Genomic DNA, 18,127 nt, shown 5'->3' on the forward strand with positions numbered 1-18,127 from the left:
GTCTGTTCCCAGGTCTGTTCCCAGCTCTGTCCCCAGCTCTGTCCCCAGGTCTGTTCCCAGGTCTGTTCCCAGCTCTGTCCCCAGCTCTGTTCCCAGGTCTGTCCCCAGCTCTGTTCCCAGCTCTGTTCCCAGCTCTTTTCCCAGGTCTGTTCCCAGGTCTGTTCCCTGCTCTGTCCCCAGCTCTGTTCCCAGGTCTGTTCCCAGGTCTGTTCCCAGCTCTGTTCCCAGGTCTGTTCCCAGGTCTGTTCCCAGCTCTGTCCCCAGGTCTGTTCCCAGGTCTGTTCCCAGCTCTGTCCCCAGCTCTGTCTGTTCCCAGCTCTGTCCCCAGCTCTGTCTGTTCCCAGGTCTGCAGGTCTGTTCCCAGGTCTGTCCCCAGCTCTGTCCCCAGCTCTGTCCCCAGCTCTGTTCCCAGCTCTGTCCCCAGCTCTGTTCCCAGGTCTGTTCCCAGCTCTGTCCCCAGCTCTGTTCCCAGCTCTGTCCCCAGGTCTGTTCCCAGCTCTGTTCCCAGCTCTGTTCCCAGCTCTGTCCCCAGGTCTGTTCCCAGCTCTGTCCCCAGCTCTGTTCCCAGGTCTGTCCCCAGCTCTGTTCCCAGCTCTGTTCCCAGCTCTGTTCCCAGCTCTGTCCTCCGCTGCTGCATTGATTGTCGTTTATCTTAGTGTTTCCCAGTTGTCACGCTGTTCCTGAACTGTTGCATGTCCGTTCCTAATTAAATGTCAACTTCCCGTACCCGCTTCTCTTCTGCAGCGTCCTTCCTTACAGTACTTGGAACCAGAGAGGTTCTACCTTTAACAAGTAAGGGTTCTTCAAAGGGTTCTTCTATGCGGACAGCTGTAAAACCCTTTTAGGTTTTAGATAGCACCTTTTTTCTAAGAGTGTAGGATAGAGGAAAGCTCTGCACTAGAACTAACCATTCAAATCAGTTCACATGGTAAGTCCAGAACTTTTGTTGTTGAGCCTGCTACAGCGTTTTGAGACGTTAATACTGTTTTCTAAACAGAAATATAAAGGTGATTTCAGCGTTTTAGAGTTGAGGCCTGCCTGCACACAAACCTATCTGGCCAAAACTCTTGGACAGAGCATATCTGAGGCCCGCTCGCTAAATTCAATTACCAGAGCCCTATACAGAATCCGCAGGAGACATCACTACACCGGATGCTCATTTCGACTCCTCTCTCGCCAAATCCCCAAAGAAATCTCCTTCAGTCGGACAATGCACTTTTTCCCATTTGAAAAAAAAAGAAAAATCTATATCTGGTTTCAATACATGTGGAAGCCGATCAATATGGCCGGGGCCTTTTTTCCCTCTTTCTTTCTCTTGTTCTCTCCATCTCTGGCAAATGGTAAACAGAAACATTGGCGTATGGTTATTCCAGGGTCAGGGTGTGAGGGGGATATGGAACAGGCTGATGGGATGAGGAATCACCTCTCAGTATAGCTACACTTTACAACACCACTGTTTGTCATCTTTTCATGGCATGTTGGAGACATACACAGTTTACAATCGCCTCTTTTTCCTCTTTCTGCTTGGAGAGTGTGGGGTGAGAAGGACAACATGTGTGGCAATAGAGAGAGAGAGACATCTACACACATTGGGCCTCCCTTGCACCAGTCTTGCCAGAAATGTATTTAAACCAAACACGCACAACATGTGCTATTGCAGGAATGACTGAATTCTGAATAAACAAGCTGGTAGAGCGAATCTGTGGACGTTACATTGTATTGAGGTAATTAGTGTTTTTCCCAAGGTTGTTGTCTTGGGCTTCATGAAATTCTTCAAACATCAAACATCCAACGGAGGCTAATAGAGGCCCATTGTTATTAGGCATGGGTAATCACACTAGGTGGGAGGTTCTGCCCTGACTAAGTAATGGTTAAGAAAGAACTATGTCTGTCCACAAAGTAGCCAAATATCAAACACGACATAAAAGCGGGACATTTAGCAGGACATTTCCTGTTGAAGCAGGGTGGACTGTAGCCCAGTACAGGGCAGGGCAGCCTGGGTCTTCACAGGAACCTCTTAAGGAGATAGTGACGATGGTTTGGGAGGAGGGTTGAATGGTTGGACGGTTGCTAAACGAACCTCAGCAATGAGCTGTACAATGACTAATGTTTGCTGGGTGAGGTGCCTAGTGTGGATCTGCTCTGGCCTATGCTGCTGCTACCGTACTGTTTCCTGTTTCCTGTTTCTCCTGTCCTCTCCTCGAGATGCCAGTCTTACACTGCAGGAGAAAGGAGACCGTAGGGGACTGTAACTTCTTTGTTTTAGAGGGTGAAGTGTCGCCCCCTCTCTCCTGCTATGTAACTCTCTCTTCTCATCTTCTCCTCAACCACTATTAGTGACTCAATCCTCCAGAGGGCAAACAAACTTTGGAGAAATTCTCCATAACCCACCAAGCAGAACCTCTTTTCCTCTCCATGCAATTAACTGCACCAACATTTACAATAATATGATTACATCCACTTTGGCAAAGGAGGGGAGGAGGGAGCAGGATTATTAGGTATCAGCAAGGGGTTGATCGTAATGGTCGCATTTCAGAGAGACTAGCATTTTCTTTCTAGCAAATAGGGAGCACTACTAAATTCTCCTTAGGCGGTAAAAACCAATGCAGTGGAACCAAGAGAACAAACACAGCCAACCACTCCCCCCCCTTTCTCATTTTAAAAAAAAACTTTCGGTCTTCGCTTTTTCCCCTTCTCTTAACACCCCCGAATGAATTAAGCCTTTCACGGGCATGTAATTAGGAGCATTAGCAAGTCATAAACTTGCCACAAGTCTCTAAATGATGTGCAGGCCCTTAGCAATTTGTTTGTAATTCCTCTTCGGGGTGACAACAGCTCTATGGAGCATCGTAGATCTTCCTGCCAGGGTGGGTATGAGAGGTCTTTACTCCGCTGAGTGTAGGGCCACATGGTGTTTGTTAGGGGAGGGAGAGCTGATCCCTAGTCAGTGATGATGGGTAGCACCTAACAAGTAACCATTTTCTTTCTTTCTCTGTCAATTGATTTATTTGATATAAATATTAATCATTTTTGAAAATATTGTAATAATATACAATTCCATGATACCAAAAGTAAAGAATCGAAGAGGAACACACACACACTGTTTATAACTGTTGTGAGTGTTCAGAGAGGGTTGGGTTGCTAAGAACACAATTACACTCTCTGTCTGTCAAGCTGCCATTCCAGTCACATCAAATAGGTTCGGGGAGCGATGCAGTGCCCAGCCCTTTATCTGGTCAAATTCAACACGTTCCACAATAATCCACACTAACTGTGACAATCTGCAGTGGGACCACTGCCTGGCTCCTCACTGTGAGATCAATAGCCCACTAATGCTGCGCAAGATTCCTTTTTAATTCCCTATTATTTATGGCAGGTATTCAGAGAGCCAGAGAAAGAGAGAAGTGAAAAGTGAGTGGGAAATGAAGTGGAAACAGTGGAAATGAGGGATGGGATATATAGTCCAAATGTGTTGCAAAGCAGACAGTATTGAGGATGTTGTGTCCAGTGTGGATGTCAGTTGGTTCGGGTCATGTTGTCCAGTGATGATGCAGGTGTTTTGTGGAGGAAAAGTGAAGAAGAGAGGGCAGAAGGGGGAGAGGTGGGGGAGTGAAGGCTGAGGCTGAGAGGGGCGGGTCTCTGAGGCACAATGGGGGCTGACAGTAGGGCATCCGTAACACTCAATCCATCGGTGTGGGGCACTGTATGCCCCCTGCCCCATAGAGGGGGACACCTTGAATCCACCACAGCAAAATGCTGACCACAGGACCTATTGATTGATAGGACTGTTCATATTCTACCTCCCTTTCTGTCTCTCTCTCTCTCTCTCTCTCTCTCTCTCTGTCTCTCTCTCTCTCTCTCTCTGTGTCTCTCTCTCTCTCTGTCTCTCTCTCTCTCTCTGTCTCTCTCTCTCTCTCTCTCTCTGTCTCTCTCTCTCTCTCTCTCTCTCTCTGTCTCTCTCTCTGTCTCTCTATCTCTCTGTCTATGTCTCTCTGTCTCTCTCTCTCTCTCTCTCTCTGTGTCTCTCTCTCTCTCTGTCTCTCTCTCTCTGTCTCTCTCTCTCTCTCTCTCTCTCTCTCTCTCTGTCTCTCTCTCTGTCTCTCTCTCTCTCTCTCTCTCTCTCTCTCTCTCTCTCTCTCTCTCTCTCTCTCTCTCTCTCTCTCTCTCTCTCTCTCTCTCTCTAACAAAGTGCAAATGGTCGTACAAAAGGGAAAATAAATTAGCACAAATATGGGTTGTATTTACAATGGAGTTTGTTCTTCACTGGTTGACCTTTTCTTGTGGCAGCAGGTCAATCTTGCTGCTATGATGGCACACTGTGGAATTTCAGCCAGTAGATATGGGAGTTTATCAAAATTGGATTTGCTTTTGAATTCTTTGTGGATCTGTGTAATCTGAGGGAAATATGTCTCTCTAATATGGTTATACATTTGGCATGAGGTTAGAAAGTGCAGCTCAGTTTCCACCTCATTTTGTGGGCAGTGAGCACATAGCCTGTCTTCTCTTGAGAGCCAGGTCTGCCCTCTGCGGCCTTTCTCAATAGCAAGGCTATGCTCACTGAGTCTGTACATAGTCAAAGCTTTCCTTAAGTTTGGGTCAGTCACAGTGGTCAGGTATTCTGCCACTGTGTACTCTCTGTTTAAGGCCAAATAGCATTCTAGTTTGCTCTGTTTTTTTGTTAATTCTTTCCAATGTGTCAAGTAATTATATTTTTGTTTACTCATGATTTAGTTGGGTCTAATTGTGCTGTTGTCCTTCGGGCTCTGTGGGGTGTGTTTGTGTTTGTGAACAGAGCCCCAGGACCAGCTTGCTTAGGGGACTCTTCTCCAGGTTCATCTCTCTGTAGGTTATGGCTTTGTTATGGAAGGTTTGGGAATCGCTTCCGTTTAGGTGGTTGTAGAATTTAACGGCTCTTTTCTGGATTTTGATCATTAGTGGATATCGGCCTAATTCTGCTCTGCATGCATTTCTTGGTGTTCTACATTGTACACGGAGGATATTTTTGCAGAATTCTGCATGCAGTCTCATTTTGGTGTTTGTCACATTTTGTGAAGTCTTGGTTAGTGAGCGGACCCCAGACCTCACAACCATAAAGGGCAATGGGCTCTATGACTGATTCAAGTATTTTTAGCCAGATCCTAATTGGTATGTTGAAATTTATGTTGCTTTTGATGGCATAGAACTCCCTTCTTGCCTTGTCTCTCAGATCAATCACAGCTTTGTGGAAGTTACCTGTGGCACTGATGTTTAGGCCGAGGTATGTATCGTTTTTTTGTGTGCTCTAAGGCAACAGTGTCTAGATGGAATTTGCATTTGTGGTCCTGGCGACTGGACCTTTTTTGGAACACCATTATTTTGGTCTTACTGAGATTTACTGTCAGGGCCCAGGTCTGACAGAATCTGTGCAGAAGATCTAGGTGCTGCTGTAGGCCCTCCTTGGTTGGTGACAGAAGCACCAGATCATCAGCAAACAGTAGACATTTGACTTCGTATTCTAGTAGGGTGAGGCTGGGTGCTTCTGTCTATCTCTCTCTCTCTCTCTCTCTCTCTCTCTCTCTCTCTCTCTCTCTCTCTGTCTCTGCCTCTCTCTCTCTCCCTCTCTCTCTCCCTCTCTCTCCCTCTCTGTCTCTCTCTCTTTGTGTGTGTGTGTCTCTCTCTCTCTATCTGGTAGGCAAAACATAATGGTTACAAAGTGTTTCTCTCCGGTCTTTATTATTAAAAAATAAAATGATCAATTGTGTGTTGTGGTGTCTGTGGTTGTAGATGTGCTCTGGCTGGAAAGTCATGGAAATGAAGTGGAAAATTGAGTGATTAGGCAAATAGAAGCCTTATACGCGCAACACACATTACATCTGAATTTTCAGACAGGACATTTGTTTTCATCAAATTGTCATTGCACCATATCTGCTACTGCATTCATATATCTCATAATATTTGTTTTAAATACTGCAGTAAATGATGCAAACAAGTTTGGACTGAATCTAAATCTATACAGATACAGATGTGCTGTTAAAACGCCATAACTACTTACTGCACAGACAGACATTGTATTGTGTTCTGTTCTGCTAAATAGTTGTGTTTTTACCTAAATTAAACACATAATTATACTCACCATTTTATTTTCAATATCCTTCTCCATGATTACTGAAACAAATAGGTGGTTATATATTGTTTTAAATCTCCTGATATTTAATGATTCATGGGTAAATTAGATCTATTATCAATAACACTATCAGTCTTTACCCGAAAAGCAGTACGCCAGATTTAAACAACCAAAAGCAATTTTGCATACAAGAATTCCTGGACATGTTTGCTGAGTGCTCTTATCTGTTTGTCAGTTATTGTGCTGGTTAAAGAGCAGCAGCTCCACTGTATTGCAGAGGGAACAGGGGCATCTATCATGACCTTGCCATCTAGCCCAAATACTGACACTTGAGCAGGCAGAACAAATGGCAGCAATTTTCCTGTTTCATTTGTTGACCACTTGACAATGTGTTTCCCGGGCTGGGGCTCTGGGCAGATGAGCTCTCATTCAGGGCCAGCCTCTACCTCTATATCTGCCTCAGCTGCAGACATGCTGATGAACTGGGGCTCTGGGCAGATGAGCTCTCATTCAGGGCCAGCCTCTACCTCTATATCTGCCTCAGCTGCAGACATGCTGATGAACTGGGGCCCTGGGCAGATGAGCTCTCATTCAGGGCCAGCCTCTACCTCAATATCTGCCTCAGCTGCAGACATGCTGATGAACTGGGGCTCTGGGCAGATGAGCTCTCATTCAGGGCCAGCCTCTACCTCTATATCTGCCTCAGCTGCAGACATGCTGATGAACTGGGGCTCTGGGCAGATGAGCTCTCATTCAGGGCCAGCCTCTAATTTCTATATCTGCCTCAGCTGCAGACATGCTGATGAACTGGCCAGCAACAATAGCACAAGCAGAGAGAACACACACACACACACACACACACACACACACACACACACACACACACACACACACACACACACACACACACACACACACACGCACACACACACACACAAACACACACACACACACACTACACACACACACACACACACACACACACACACACACAATCTCACTCAATCGCCATCTCTCTCCTCCCGCTCTCTCCCCAACTTGGCTCTGGTCCATAAACCGTTAGCTCATCTCCCTCTCACCTTTGTCCTGCTCTCCTCATCTCTCTCTCGGCCTCCTCCTGCTCTCCTCATCTCCATTCCCCCCTCTCCATAGCATTCCCCCCTCTCCACAGCATTCCGCCTCTCCATAGCATTCCCCCCTCTCCATAGCATTCCCCCCTCTCCATTGAATTGCCCCCTCTCCATAGCATTCCCCCTCTCCATAGCATCCCCCCCTCTCCATAGCATTCCCCCCTCTCCATAGAATAGCTCCCTCTCCATAGCATTCCGCCTCTCCATAGCATTCCCCCTGTCCATAGCATTCCTCCTCTCCATAGCATTCCACCCTCTCCATAGCATTCCCCCTGTCCATAAAATTCCACCCTCTCCATAGCATTCCCCCCTCTCCATAGCATTCCACCCTCTCCATAGCATTCTACCGTCTCCACAGCATTCCCCCTCTCCATAGCATTCCCCCCTTTCCATAGCATTCCCCCCTCTCCATACAATTGCCCCCTCTCCATAGCATTTCCCCCTCTCCACAGCATTCCCCCCTCTCCATAGCATTTCCCCCTCTCCATAGCATTCCCCCTCTCCATAGCATTCCCCCTCTCCATAGCATTCCCCCCTTTCCATAGCATTCCTCCTCTCCATACAATTGCCCCCTCTCCATAGCATTCCCCCTCTCCATAGCATTTCCCCCTCTCCACAGCATTCCCCCTCTCCATAGCATTCCCCACTTTCCATAGAATTCCCCCCTCTCCATACAATTGCCCCCTCTCCATAGCATTCCCCCTCTACATAGCATTTCCCCCTCTCCACAGCATTCCCCCCTCTCCATAGCATTTCCCCCTCTCCATAGCATTCCCCCTCTCCATAGCATTCCCCCTCTCCATAGCATTCCCCCCTTTCCATAGCATTCCCCCCTCTCCATACAATTGCCCCCTCTCCATAGCATTCCCCCTCTCCATAGCATTTCCCCCTCTCCACAGCATTCCCCCCTCTCCATAGCATTCCCCCTCTACATAGCATTTCCCCCTCTCCACAGCATTCCCCCCTCTCCATAGCATTTCCCCCTCTCCATAGCATTCCCCCTCTCCATAGCATTCCCCCTCTCCATAGCATTCCCCCCTTTCCATAGCATTCCCCCCTCTCCATACAATTGCCCCCTCTCCATAGCATTCCCCCTCTCCATAGCATTTCCCCCTCTCCACAGCATTCCCCCCTCTCCATAGCATTTCCCCCTCTCCATAGCATTTCCCCCTCTCCATAGCATTCCCCCCTTTCCATAGCATTCCCCCTCTCCATACAATTGCCCCCTCTCCATAGCATTCCCCCTCTCCATAGCATTTCCCCCTCTCCACAGCATTCCCCCTATCCATAGCATTCCCCCCTTTCCATAGCATTCCCCCCTCTCCATACAATTGCCCCCTCTCCATAGCATTCCCCCTCTCCATAGCATTCCCCCCTCTCCATAGCATTTCCCCCTCTCCATAGCATTCCCCCTCTCCATAGCATTCCCCCTCTCCATAGCATTCCCCCCTTTCCATAGCATTCCCCCCTCTCCATACAATTGCCCCCTCTCCATAGCATTCCCCCTCTCCATAGCATTTCCCCCTCTCCATAGCATTCCCCCTCTCCATAGCATTCCCCCCTCTCCATAGCATTTCCCCCTCTCCATAGCATTTCCCCCTCTCCACAGCATTCCCCCCTCTCCATAGCATTTCCCCCTCTCCATAGCATTTCCCCCTCTCCACAGCATTCCCCCCTCTCCATAGCATTTCCCCCTCTCCATAGCATTTCCCCCTCTCCATAGCATTTCCCCCTCTCCATAGCATTTCCCCCTCTCCATAGCATTCCCCCTCTCCATAGCATTCCCCCCTTTCCATAGCATTCCCCCCTCTCCATACAATTGCCCCCTCTCCATAGCATTCCCCCTCTCCATAGCATTTCCCCCTCTCCACAGCATTCCCCCCTCTCCATAGCATTTCCCCCTCTCCATAGCATTTCCCCCTCTCCATAGCATTCCCCCCTTTCCATAGCATTCCCCCCTCTCCATACAATTGCCCCCTCTCCATAGCATTCCCCCTCTCCATAGCATTTCCCCCTCTCCACAGCATTCCCCCCTCTCCATAGCATTTCCCCCTCTCCATAGCATTCCCCCTCTCCATAGCATTCCCCCCTCTCCATAGCATTTCCCCCTCTCCATAGCATTTCCCCCTCTCCACAGCATTCCCCCCTCTCCATAGCATTTCCCCCTCTCCATAGCATTTCCCCCTCTCCACAGCATTCCCCCCTCTCCATAGCATTTCCCCCTCTCCATAGCATTTCCCCCTCTCCATAGCATTTCCCCCTCTCCATAGCATTTTCCCCTCTCCATAGCATTTCCCCCTCTCCATAGCATTCCCCCCTCTCCACAGCATTCCCCCCTCTCCATAGCATTTTCCCCTCTCCATAGCATTTCCCCCTCTCCATAGCATTCCCCCTCTCCATAACATTTTCCCCTCTCCATAGCATTTCCCCCTCCCCATAGCATTTCCCCATTTCCATACACCAGACAATGGGATCTGTAGCTTGCCACGGGGCTCCTCCAGACGATAGAGACTTTTCATGTCGTGGGCCTGAGGGAACCAAGGTAAATCCTACAACTTGGCAGACCCGCGTGCCAACCCAGGGATGCCAGCGTCCACCAGCATCGCAGCACTCTGCATTTTTAGCCTCTGCTGTATGGCTGCCTTCCACCTCACTTGCTTGAGCATGTTTTCATCCCCTCGTTTATTTCCTTATCCCTATTGTTCTACCTTTTTCTTTCTTAGTAATAAGTGAATGGGGTGAGTTCTCCTCTCTTTCACACATGAAAAAAAAAATGGGTTTGGCTACAGTAAATGAACACAATCCATTATCATAACTGCACTGGTTACCTTAAAAGGTAGCTCCATGCTTCTCTATCCTCCTCCCCCACCACTACAGTCCATCCCAGCCTGGCCACTGGAGCCTTGGTAGTGGTGGGTGGGGGGGTTGGGTGAATGGCAGCGCCATCTGCCCTCACCTTCACTAGGGGTGACCCCTCCACAGGTGGCACTCCCCTTCGCCTTATCGGGAGGGCAGCGGGGGCACAGGAAGGGGGCGGGCGTGTACATAAAGGGCGCTGGCATAAAGAGTGATGGGCCAGGGCACGCTGTCCGCTCCGCCGTTAAGTGTCCGTTCCCCCATTCTCCCTCCTCCACCTCCCTCCTCACATCCATCAATCCTTTATGGAATCATTTGCATATTGCATAGGCTGTGCTGATTTTATTGAGGTCGTTTTTATCAGTCCTCTGTGGCGGCCCCGACACAATAAATTCAGCTTACTCCAGGACAAGGATGACCTTTTTTCTCAAATCAAGCTGTTCCACGCTGAATCCACTCTGTCTCACCCACCTCCACCTTCCCCATGTTACTGTGTTTGTCTCATTTCTCGCTCCTGTCTGTCTGTCTGTCTGTCTGTCTGTCTGTCTGTCTGTCTGTCTGTCTGTTGCACACTTGCACTGAAGCATACAGGCATGTTCATACACACAGAGCTGCCACCACATTCATAGACACACGCAGACACACAAAACCAGATTTTCTTCAGTATGAAAAAGAAAATCAATAAAACACAAATGGTGTGGAATCCCCCCCACCTCCCCCCATACAAATAGACCCTGCAAGCATTGACTATTACACCAGTTTGAGTGTTGTTGGCTGTGAACACAGTTAGTGTTGGCTGTGTTGTCTGTCTGAACGTCCCCATTCGTTAGCTTAAAGCAACATCTGCTCTGGAGTCTGCACCTGCAACCCTCTCAGCCCTCTCCTCTTCTCCCTGATCCCCCTGCACTGATCTGAGACCTGATCTCAGGCAGCTGTTTTGGAGGATTAAGCCTCTTAAAACAAACTGCCCCCCTGGAGCTCGGAGCTCCACAGGGCCCAGGACAGGGGGCCAGCATGGATGCCCACTGAAAGTCATCATCCCTGGGGAGAGGTTCAGAGAGAGGCCCCTGTGCAGTCTCATGTTCCCCAGCCCCCAGATTCAAGAGGAGGGAGTTTTATGTAGCACAGTAACTGGAATACAACGTTTACCTGAGTCAATGTCAATGTCACTTGCACCTATTTTGTTTACCACTAAACGATGACCCTGAGACATTGGGGTTGACATGAAGTTATGTCTCCTCTTTCTCAGTCAGGGTCACCATGCTGGAGGAGCTATTGATAGTGAACATATTAGAGGTATTGTAGATGCTAGGTTCAATCCAAACAAGTGATTGGGTTTCAAGGGTAAGTGAAAACAACAAAGTGAGAAAGTGATTTTAACTGAATACAGACCTTAGTGTCTCAGTGCAGTAATTTATCCAAAGACTAAGAGTAAACAGAACAGTTCCTTGTAGTGGAAAAGGTGGATTTTTCTTCTCAATTTCTAACCTTCTCCTCCTCCCTCTGTCCTTCCCATCTCTCCTCCCTCATTTCTTCATTTGTCTAGACGAGATCATCTCTGCAGATTTACTCACAAATTGATATCCAAACTGAACGTGCCATCTATCACACACATCTACCACGCTAAATGTGTCTATTTGCATCTCTCCTCTTCCCCAGTTCATTTAAGAAATACTAAAAAATCCATCTCTCTCCACAGTAAAATGGCAAGCACAGAGAGGAGGTGCGGGACAGCCGCAACTTGTTTCCCAAATTGTTCTAACAGGGAATCCAAATAGCCTAGCTTTCCCCTGGAGAGGAAGAGAGAGTAAAAGAGAGAGAGACTACAAAAATGACATTTAAGGATATAAATACTCAGAGACAGAACCAGAGACAGAACAAGAGACAGAACCAGAGACAGAAGCAGAGACAGAACCAGAGACAGAAGGAGAGACAGAACCAGAGACAGAACAAGAAACAGAACCAGAGACAGAACCAGAGACAGAACCAGAGACAGAAGCAGAGGCAGAAGCAGAGACAGAACCAGAGACAGAAGGAGAGACAGAACCAGAGACAGAACCAGAGACAGAAGCAGAGACAGAACCAGAGACAGAAGCAGAGACAGAAGCAGAGACAGAAGCAGAGACAGAACCAGAGACAGAAGCAGAGGCAGAACCAGAGACAGAAGCAGAGACAGAACCAGAGACAGAAGCAGAGACAGAACCAGAGACAGAAGCAGAGACAGAACCAGAGACAGAACCAGAGACAGAACCAGAGACAGAACCAGAGACTGAAGCAGAGACAGAACCAGAGACAGAAGCAGAGACAGAAGCAGAGACAGAAGCAGAGACAGAAACAGAGACAGAAGCAGAGACAGAAGCAGAGACAGAAACAGAGACCGAAGCAGAGACAGAAGCAGAGACAAAAGCAGAGACAGAAGCAGAGACAGAACCAGACAGAAGCAGAGACAGAACCAGAGACAGAAACAGAGGCAGAAGCAGAGACAGAACCAGAGACAGAAGCAGAGACAGAACCAGACAGAAGCAGAGACAGAAACAGACAGAACCAGAGACAGAACCAGAGACAGAAACAGAGGCAGAAGCAGAGACAGAAGCAGAGACAGAAGCAGAGACAGAACCAGACAGAAGCAGAGACAGAACCAGACAGAACCAAAGACGGAAGCAGAGACAGAAGCAGAGACAGAAGCAGAGACAGAAACAGAGACAGAAGCAGAGGCAGAAGCAGAGACAGAAGCAGAGACAGAAGCAGAGACAGAAGCAGAGACAGCCACCATGCAGGAAAAAGGCACCAGGTAATAACAGAATAAAATCATCTTCACTTTTGTTCCTATAAGAAGCCCCTCCCACTCACGGCATCACAATACTGTATCAATAATTGCTGGCCAAAATTAAACAAGTAAAACAATGAGCCCGATACGCTGCCTTTCCTCCAGATCAGTCTGTGCATTTTAAAAGAAGGTCACCATTCACCCCCCCACCCCCCACCCCCCCTCCCCTGTTGGATCAGTGACACGTGCGTGGCGCAAGCAGCTGACCTGAGTTTGAATTTAGAGTGTTCATTAATAGCATATTATGCCATATGCTCACTGCACTGTCTTACTCTAATGCTTGGCTCTGACTTGAGAATTTGTAATTAGTGATGGTATAATGAGGGTATTGGAGGGGCTAATACTGTGGAGCGCTGGAGGAGGAATAGATTTGCTCATTGTACTGTAGAAACACTAGACCATCGGGCCAGGGACCCGGCCACCAGAAAGCTACGTGCAACAACCACACACACCACAGTGGAGACATTGAACCCACCTTTCCCCAGTACTGACAACAACACAGTCCTCCATACCAGGCGACGCTGATTTCCCCACTAACACCACTACGCCATGTTTCAGTGGTACTAATTCATTCTTAGTCACAATGATCTTCATGGGCGGTTGTGAAGGACGGATGTTTCAGCTGTTCTTCTACTCCTTTATTTTGCTGCTGTGCTGCTGTCCCAGCACCTTCCCCTAATATGATGTCATAATTATGCAGTCCGTGCTAAATGCCTATTGTGTGGCTGGGGTGGCTGCTTGTAAGCATCAAAAGGACAGATTTTCCGAGACAGTAAATAAATACACACATTGTGTACTATACAGAGGAGCTATCGACACTGAAGGCATAAGTCAGATGCAATGCGCCGAGCAGACAATGACAATTATACACATCGGAATTGAAGAAAACTCAGGGGACTATGACGGACCCCTACAGCACAGTGAATCACAGGAACTCAATAGCAACATGGCAGATCACACTCATTTAAAGGGCAGGGGGTTGACAGAGATGTGTGTGAGTACTTCCACTAAGAGCCATTTGCTGACATGCACTCCTCATTGACAGGCAGAAGACTGTGTGTACAGCATCATTACACATTTTTCATATTCTCTAAAACACTTAAATAGTAGTTAGAAAAAGTTCAGAGCAGAGAAAAGCAGAGCAGAGCAGAGCAGAGCAGGCAGAGCAGAGCAGAGCAGAGCAGGGAGAGCAGAGCAGAGCAGAGCAGGCAGAGCAGAGCAGAGCAGGGAGAGCAGAGCAGGGAGAGCAGAGCAGAGCAGGCAGAGCAGAGCAGAGCAGAGCAGGGAGAGCAGAGCAGAGCAGGGAGAGCAGAGCAGAGCAGAGCAGAGCAGGGAGAGCAGAGCAGAGCAGGGAGAGCAGAGCAGGGAGAGCAGAGCAGGGAGAGCAGAGCAGAGCAGAGCAGAGCAGGGAGAGCAGACCAGAGCAGAGCAGGGAGAGCAGAGCAGAGCAGGGAGAGCAGAGCAGGGAGAGCAGAGCAGAGCAGGCAGAGCAGAGCAGAGCAGAGCAGGGAGAGCAGAGCACGCGGAGCAGAGCAGGCAGAGCGGAGCAGGCAGAGCAGAGCAGAGCAGGGAGAGCAGAGCAGGCAGAGCAGAGCAGGGAGAGCAGAGCAGGCAGAGCAGAGCAGAGCAGTCAGAGCGGAGCAGAGCAGTCAGATCAGGCAGAGCAGACCAGGCAGAGCAGGGAGAGCAGAGCAGAGCACGCGGATTAGAGCAGAGCAGAGCAGAGCAGAGCAGGGCAGGGCAGGCAAGGTAGAGCAGAGCTGGGCAGGCAGGGCAGAGCAGAGCAGAGCAGGGCAGGGCAGGGCAGGGCAGGGCAGGGCAGGGCAGGGCAGGGCAGGGCAGGACAGGGCAGGGCAGGGCAGGGCAGTTAGAGCAGAGCAGAGCAGGCAGAGCAAAGCAGAGCAGACACAGTGTGAAATAAATTTAACCCGCGGTCCCTGCACATGACATTGCACATAAATATTCAATAAATTAGCCTGGGCTGTTTTATACAGTAGATTGATCAGTCATCTCTCGGCAACCCTGTGACAGGCAATGCTGGGGCTGAAATATTAATGCTGACAAATTAGGGATTTCTGAGTAAATTATGTCAAATTGCACGGCTTCACTCAAATTTACTCCCTGGCACGAGGGACATTTGCCGGCGCGGTAATGCACTTCCTACCCTCACGCCCCTGCACCATCCCTCCCTCCTCCTCGCTTCTGCCTCAAAATGACATTCATTATTTTATCGTTAAGCAGGTGTCCTTCTTTCCTGGTGCCCGGGCAGCGAAAGAAAAGGAAGAGCAAAAAAGGAGGGGGAGAAAAATGTACCTCTGAAGGGCCAACCATGTGCATGTCCCACATCTGTGTAGTTCATCAACTATGTCTGCACAACGCATCACCGGGTGCAAACTACCTGCCCTCCAGGACACCTACAGCACCCGATGTCACAGGTAGGTCAAAAAGATCATCAAGGACAACAACCACCTGAGCCACTGCCTGTTCACCCTGCTTCCATCCAGAAAGCGAGGTCAGTACAGGTGCATCAAGCTGGGACCGAGAGACTGAAAAACAGCTTCTATCTCAAGGCCATCAGACTAACTCAAGGCCATCACTAACTCAGAGAGGCTGGTGCCTACATTGAGACCCAATCACTGGCCACTTTAATAAATGGATGACTTAATGGATGACTTAATGCAATTTGATTTATGTGCTTGTCCCACATCTGTGTCGTTCATCTCTAAAGGGACACTATGTGCTTGTCCCACATCTGTGTCGTTCATCTCTAAAGGGACACTATGTGCTTGTCCCACATCTGTGTCGTTCATCTCTAAAGGGACACTATGTGCTTGTCCCACATCTGTGTCGTTCATCTCTAAAGGGACACTATGTGCTTGTCCCACATCTGTGTCGTTCATCTCTAAAGGGACACTATGTGCTTGTCCCACATCTGTGTCGTTCATCTCTAAAGGAACACTATGTGCTTGTCCCACATCTGTGTCGTTCATCTCTAAAGGGACACTATGTGCTTGTCCCACATCTGTGTCGTTCATCTCTAAAGGGACACTATGTGACGTCCTACATCTGTGTAGTTCATCTCTAAAGGGACACTATGTGCTTGTCCCACATGTGTGTCGTTCATCTCTAAAGGGACACTATGTACTTGTCCCACATCTGTGTCGTTCATCTCTAAAGGGACAATATGTGCTTGTCCCACATCTGTGTCGTTCATCTCTAAAGGGACACTATGTGCTTGTCCCACATCTGTGTAGTTAATCTCTAAAGGGACACTATGTGCTTGTCCTACATCTGTGTAGTTCATCTCTAAAGGGACACTATGTGCTTGTCCCACATCTGTGTAGTTCATCTCTAAAGGGACACTATGTGCTTGTCCCACATCTGTGTAGTTCATCTCTAAAGGGACACTATGTGACGTCCTACATCTGTGTAGTTCATCTCTAAAGGGACACTATGTGCTTGTCCCACATTTGTGTAGTTCATTGTGACAATTGGAGTTGAGATTTGTGACTGGGTGGAAAGCTCCCATTTAAAAGCATGAATGTGTGTGTGTGTGTGTGTGTGTGTGTGCTTGTGGGCATGGGCGTCTCTGTGATGGTGTGTGTGTTGTGGAATGATGAGGGGTTGTGTGTGTGTGGGGTGGGGGTTATTGGTTGTACTCTGGACTGAGATACTCTGAGAACCCAGTTGGAGATGGCTGTGTGTGCAGGACAGGGCGGAATGTGACAGGGTCTCAGGGGAAATACACCTGCATGTCTGAGGTGGTCCCCACTTGGTCAGGAGAAGATCTCTACAAGCTCCTATCACATATCACAGCATTATTACGTAGCAGAGCTCGGAGAGATACTTGAGAATATGTAGGGCTACAGATAAATACATGATTTTATACACTGAGTGTACAAAACATTAGGAACACCTTCCTAATATTGAGTTTAACCCCCTTTTGCCCTGAGAACAGCCTCAATTCGTTGAGGCATGGACTCTACAAGGTGTCAAAAGTGTTCACCAGGGATGCTGGCCCATGTTGACTCCAATGCTTCCCACAGTTGTGTCAAAATGTCTGGATATCCTTTTGGTGATGGACCATGCTTGATACACACAGGAAACTGTTGAGCATGAAAAACCCAGGAGCTTTGCAGTTCTTGACACACTCAAACTGGTGTGCCTGGCACCTGCTACCATTCCCCGTTCAAAGGCACTTAAATATTTTGCCATGCACATTCATCCTTCTTTACCCTGTCTCCTCCCCTTCATCTACCCTGATTGAAGTGGATTTAACAGGTGATAGCTTTCATAGCTTTCACCTGTATTCACCTGGTCAGTCTATGTCATGGAAAGAGCAGGTGTTCCTAATGTTTTATGCACTCAGTGTATTTGATTACTGAGAAGTATAGGAGAATATAGAAGCGTACTGAGAATTGCATTACACTATACACTGAGTGCACAAACACTGCTGGGTTTTTCACATTCAACTGTTTTTTGTGTGTATCAAGAAGGGTCCACCACCCAAAGGCAGGCCAGTAGTCCAAAAGGGCTCAGGCTACATTTAGTCAACTGACAGTCCAGTACAACATTGGTGCCTATAGGCCCATAAAAGAATGCCCAACTCGTTGTACCTTGACCTTACAGAGTTCCACTTCTTTCAGCAAAAAAAAAACAAGAAACTGCGGTTGTAATGGGATAAGAAACAAAAACACTGGACACTGGAGAATTGGAAAAACATTGCCTGGTTTGATAAATCCCGGGTCCTGCTGTTTCATGCTGATGGGAGAACTAGGGTATGGAGAAAACCACATGAGTACATACGTCCATCATGTCAATATTACAAGGCTGGTGGTGGTGGTGTGATGGTGTGGTGTTTTCAGAGCACACATTGGACCCCTTGATAGAAGTGGAGCAACGTTTGAATGCCAACCAACGGATATCTGAACATCATTGCCAATCAGGTGCTTCCCCTCATGGCAGCAGTGTATCGATCTGCCAAAGGATTTTTTCCCACACGATAATTCCCCATGCCACAAGGCTAGGATTGTCCAGGAATGGTTCCACAAACATGAAAGTCCATTCGGCTTCACTGCAGTGGCCTGCCCAGTCACCAGATCTCAATCCAATTGAGCGTCTGTGGGATGAGATGGAACAAGCTATTCGGAGTCTCCTTAATGTTTTGTAAACTCAGTGTGTGTCGGACCATTGAAAATGCCTCCGAATATA

This window comes from Oncorhynchus clarkii, chromosome 24 (genome assembly GCF_045791955.1).
Source record: "Oncorhynchus clarkii lewisi isolate Uvic-CL-2024 chromosome 24, UVic_Ocla_1.0, whole genome shotgun sequence".
In the NCBI taxonomy this organism is placed as follows: Eukaryota; Metazoa; Chordata; class Actinopteri; order Salmoniformes; family Salmonidae; genus Oncorhynchus; species Oncorhynchus clarkii.